Genomic DNA, 6,000 nt, shown 5'->3' with positions numbered 1-6,000 from the left:
CTAAGGTTGATTCTCTATGTACAATGGCTCTGTATAGTAAAAGGTCAAATTAACCAATGAACAAAACAAAAACAAAGGTCATGAACACATGTAGGACACAGATCTATAATGTTCTATGTCTAACCATGGTCAGATAAAGTTACAGTGAGGGAAAAAAGTATTTGATCCCCTGCTGATTTTGTACGTTTGCCCACTGACAAAGAAATGATCAGTCTATCATTTTAAATGGTAGGTTTATTTGAACAGTGAGAGACAGAATAATAACAAAAAAAATCCAGAAAAACGCATGTCAAAAATGTTATAAATTGATTTGCATTTTAATGAGGGAAATAAGTATTTGACCCCCTCTCAATCAGAAAGATTTCTGGCTCCCAGGTGTCTTTTATACAGGTAACGAGCTGAGATTAGGAGCACACTCTTAAAGGGAGTGCTCCTAATCTCAGCTTGTTACCTGTATAAAAGACACCTGTCCACAGAAGCAATCAATCAATCAGATTCCAAACTCTCCACCATGGCCAAGACCAAAGAGCTCTCCAAGGATGTCAGGGACAAGATTGTAGACCTACACAAGGCTGGAATGGGCTACAAGACCATCGCCAAGCAGCTTGGTGAGAAGGTGACAACAGTTGGTGCGATTATTCGCAAATGGAAGAAACACAAAATAACTGTCAATCTCCCTCGGCCTGGGGGTCCATGCAAGATCTCACCTCGTGGAGTTGCAATGATCATGAGAATGGTGAGGAATCAGCCCAGAACTACACGGGAGGATCTTGTCAATGATCTCAAGGCAGCTGGGACCATAGTCACCAAGAAAACAATTGGTAACACACTACGCCGTGAAGGACTGAAATCCTGCAGCGCCCGCGAGGTCCCCCTGCTCAAGAAAGCACATATACATGTCCGTCTGAAGTTTGCCAATGAACATCTGAATGATTCAGAGGAGAACTGGGTGAAAGTGTTGTGGTCAGATGAGACCAAAATCATGCTCTTTGGCATCAACTCAACTCGCCGTGTTTGGAGGAGGAGGAATGCTGCCTATGACCCCAAGAACACCATCCCCACCGTCAAACATGGAGGTGGAAACATTATGCTTTAGGGGTGTTTTTCTGCTAAGGGGACAGGACAACTTCACCGCATCAAAGGGATGATGGACGGGGCCATGTACCGTCAAATCTTGGGTGAAAACCTCCTTCCCTCAGCCAGGGCATTGAAAATGGGTCGTGGATGGGCATTCCAGCATGACAATGACCCAAAACACACGGCCAAGGCAACAAAGGAGTGGCTCAAGAAGAAGCACATTAAGGTCCTGGAGTGGCCTAGCCAGTCTCCACACCTTAATCACATAGAAAATCTGTGGAGGGAGCTGAAGGTTCGAGTTGCCAAACGTCAGCTTCGAAACCTTAATGACTTGGAGAAGATCTGCAAAGAGGAGTGGAACAAAATCCCTCCTGAGATGTGTGCAAACCTGGTGGCCAACTACAAGAAACGTCTGACCTCTGTGATTGCCAAAAAGGGTTTTGCCACCAAGTACTAAGTCATGTTTTGCAGAGGGGTCAAATGCTAATTTCCCTCATTAAAATGCAAATCAATTTATAACATTTTTGACATGCGTTTTTCTGGATTCTTTTGTTGTTATTCTGTCTCTCACTGTTCAAATAAACCTACCATTAAAATTATAGACTGAACATGTCTTTGTCAGTGGGCAAACGTACAAAATCAGCAGGGGATCAAATACTTTATATAGTGGTCTATGTCTAACCATGGTCAGATAAAGTTCTAAAGGGGTCTATGTCTAACCATGGTCAGACCATGCCATGGTCTGAGAGCCACAACTACCATCCAAAGTCTCTGTAGGTAAATTACCCGTTGTTATATGTCCAAGCTGGTCACTGTCAAAGTTCACCACCTCATATCAGTGTCATTAGGGGTCATTAGGGGTCGTTAGGGGTCATTAGGCTTCACAGGTCACAGCCCTGGGCGAAATGTCTTTGTTAGCCTCCCTGCAGGTCTGCATTGAGCCAATTACTCCTCAGCTGGCCTATAGGAGGACCAATAGGGAGAGAAAGGGAGGAGGTAACACCACTGTCACTACACTGTAGGAGGACCAATAGGGAGAGAGAGGGAGGAGGTAACACCACTGTCACTACACTGTAGGAGGACCAATAGGGAGAGAGAGGGAGGAGGTAACACCACTGTCACTACTCTGTAGGAGGACCAATAGGGAGAGAGAGGGAGGAGGTAACACCACTGTCACTACACTGTAGGAGGACCAATAGGGAGAGAGAGGGAGGAGGTAACACCACTGTCACTACTCTGTAGGAGGACCAATAGGGAGAGAGAGGGAGGAGGTAACACCACTGTCACTACACTGTAGGAGGACCAATAGGGAGAGAGAGGGAGGAGGTAACACCACTGTCACTATACTATAGGAGGACCAATAGGGAGAGAGAGGGAGGAGGTAACACCACTGTCACTACACTGTAGGAGGACCAATAGGGAGAGAGAGGGAGGAGGTAACACCACTGTCACTACACTGGGACATCAAACAGCAGGACACCAGACGAATGCAGGACAATGTCATCCTATAATGTTGTTGTTGTTTTCATAAAGCACACAACATAACAACTTTTGCTACATGTAAATGGTGGGGTTGCTGGGATCCGACCAGTTACACACACGACACAACACATCACATCACCTTCGTTATAAAAACACAAACAGCACAAACAGACTTCACCTTGAGTGAACTCAGCGAAGAAGTTGAGTATTTTACATCATGTTCCAAGGATTCAACTCTGATTCACTATCCTCCTGGTATATGTTTCACGTGCTAGCCAGCTAGATACACTTGAACTGATGTGGCCTTCCTGCTTCTCTGTGAGAGGGCATACCTTTCATTGTGGAGGGATTAAGAGAGAGAAGTCTGCGGATGTGAGGGTTCATCCAGGCTGATTTAGAAGTGTCCAGAGACTCTTCACTGCTCCAGTGCTGCTGCAGGTTCTAGAAGAGGGGGTAGAAGAGGGGATGAGGGAAGGAGGGAAGGAGGGAGGGCGGAAGGAGGGAGGAGGGAAGGAGGGAAGGAGGGAAGGAAGGAGGGAAGGAGGGAAGGAGGGAAGGAGGGAAGGAGGAAGAAGGAAGGAGGGAAGGATGAAGAAGGGAAGGAGGGAAGGAGGGAAGGAGGGAAGGATGAAGGAAGGAAGGAGGAAGGAGGGAAGGAGGGAAGGAGGAAGGTGGGAAGGAGGGAAGGAGGAAGGAGGGAGGAGGGAAGGAGAGGAGGGAAGGAAGGAAGGAGGGAAGGAGGGAAGGAGGAAGGTGAAAAGGAGGGAAGGATAAAGGAGGGAATGAGGGAAGGAGGGAAGGATGGAGGGAAGGAGGGGGGAAGGAGGGAAGGAGGGAAGGAGGGAAGGAGGGAAGGAGAGAAGGAGGGAAGGAGGGAAGGAGGGAAGGAGGGAAGGAGGGGAGGAGGGAAGGAGGGAGGGGGAAAGGAGGGCGGGGGGAAGGAGGAAGGAGGGAAGGAGGAAGGAGGGAAGGAGAGAGGAGGAAGGGAGAGGGGGGAGGGGGGAGAGAGAGTTGAGAAGTACCTCAGAGATGGTTTCAGAAATGCTTGGGCTAAAATGTTTTTGAGAAGGGAGGAGTTGGGAACAGGTCCCTCTGAGACACTTTCAGAATGGCTTGCACTAAAAGGAGGGTGGGTTGGCTGGGACTGAGGTTGGAGCTAGGTGCGTTCAGAAATGCATGCATTAAAGGGGGAAGAGGCAAGGGGTGTTAGGTGGGTCCCTGGGGCCGGTCGTCTAGTGGGGGGGTCTAATGATAACAAATGAGCGAAAGAGGTCAAGGTTCAGGGGGATCGAGATCAAAGCTCAAGGATCCCCCCACCTTACACACACACACACACACACTCTGACCCCCCCCCCCCCCCATAAGATTGATGAGTCCTCAGTGATACAGGCCCAGAGAGAGGCCATTTCTCAATATCACTTACCCACAGAGGCCTCTGAACCCTGAGGACAGCTAACCTAGCCGCTAGCAGCAGACCTGGGTTCAAATACTATTCAAACCATTTCATATACTGTGAGTGTTTGCTGCGTTTACCTCGGCCAGCCTGGAGGACCAGGCGGGTGGATATTACAACAGTTGGGACTTTTCTATAGGTTCCATTGCAACAGGCTAGCTCGATCAAGCACAGAGGAAGTCTTTTAAATGATTTCAAATAGTATTTAACCCAGGTCTGGCTATCAGCTAGTGGTGTGCTGCCCTGCCTCTGCCCCAGTCCACCTGTTGGCCCATTAGGTCTTAATGGACTTGGTAATGTAGAGGCCTGGGACCTGGGGACACGTTGACCTGACTGGAGGATTGAGGCTGGATACAGACAGTAAATACCAAAGTTAAGGAAAGCTACTGCCATCCATGACTAGAGTAGCACCACTACGTCTGCCTCCACAGTACTTTAATGCCTTGTGTTTAGGAAAAGTAATAGATGAAGGATGGAGGCTGGAGGCTGGATACAGACAGTCAACACCAAGGTTAAGAAAAGCCACAGCCATGCTTGTGTCATAGGACCCCCAATAGACTGGGAGGAGGCTAGATAGACTCGCTGTTCTCTCTCTTGCATTGACATTTAGAAAATACCTGTTCTCTCTCTTGCATGGACATTTAGAAAATACCTGTTCTCTCTCTTGCATTGACATTTAGAAAATACCTGTTCTCTCTCTTGCATTGACATTTAGAAAATACCTGTTCTCTCTCTTGCATTGACTTTTAGAAAATACCTGTTCTCTCTCTTGCATTGACATTTAGAAAATACCTGTTCTCTCTCTTGCATTAACATTTAGAAAATACCTGTTCTCTCTCTTGCATTGACATTTAGAAAATACCTGTTCTCTCTCTTGCATTGACATTTAGAAAATACCTGTTCTCTCTCTTGCATTGACATTTAGAAAATACCTGTTCTCTCTCTTGCATTGACATTTAGAAAATACCTGTTCTCTCTCTTGCATTGACTTTTAGAAAATAAGAAGATTGGCTCTGGATTGAACCTGATGTTGTCAGAACTTGACTGAGGCTCTGATAAAGAGTTAGCTAGAGGGGATAAACTCACCAAGTAGCTGAATGACTGGGAAGCTCAGAGATGGAATGACTGGGAAGCTCAGAGATGGAATGACTGGGAAGCTCAGAGATGGCACGTGTTTACAGTTTTTGCCTATTGCTTACACACTTTTTGCAGAATTTGGCTCATTATGTCAAAACTCAACACACAAGCCAATCAGACATAGCACTTGGAGATTAACAACTCAGATATATGCCAAAATGAAACACTGCAATCAAAACATAACACTCCTTTCTAAAAATGAAATTCTTGCAACAAAACCATACACACAAGCAACATTTGAATGACTCTTTCATATCAGCAGCAACACACTGATGGGCTTTATATAAAACACTGCAGTCTTTGTGTTTCTATTTTTATTGTCATTTTATTGTCATTGTCGTCTGTAAAACTCAAAAGTAGAATTTCTGCAGTAATCAAACAGTATTTACAAAAAAGTTTTTACAAAAAAACAAACGTTCTTACAGAAATTCTTAACATCAAATTTAGCAACAAAACAAGTAAAAAAACTAAACAATTACTGGTTAAATTGCTATTGGGGGAAAAATGCAATGATCTGTCCTGTATTGTAGGGACCTAGAGTGGCATGATGATGCAGGACTCCTTGGACACTACTTGCAGCACACAAGGTGATATTTCCCCCACGCTGCCCAGGGACATTTACAACAGCCCTTTGTCCAACTACGTTACGGCCCGACGCCTGGTTTTGGCCAGATTGAAGCCTGCCTCATCCACGTAGATGAACTCATGCGGCAGTTCGGCGGCATCAAACTCCAGAACTGTCTGTAACAGAAAATATTGAATAGTGTTACTGAAAACACATACAGTAACTACAATGTCTATATTTTCACACAAGTAGGGGCTGGTTTGGGTGAGTATAGACAAAAACTACA

Source organism: Coregonus lavaretus (assembly GCF_964263955.1).
Source record: "Coregonus lavaretus genome assembly, chromosome: 2".
Classification (NCBI taxonomy): domain Eukaryota; kingdom Metazoa; phylum Chordata; class Actinopteri; order Salmoniformes; family Salmonidae; genus Coregonus; species Coregonus lavaretus.
The sequence above is the reverse complement of the archived record's forward strand: the minus strand, read 5'-3'. Positions refer to the sequence as shown.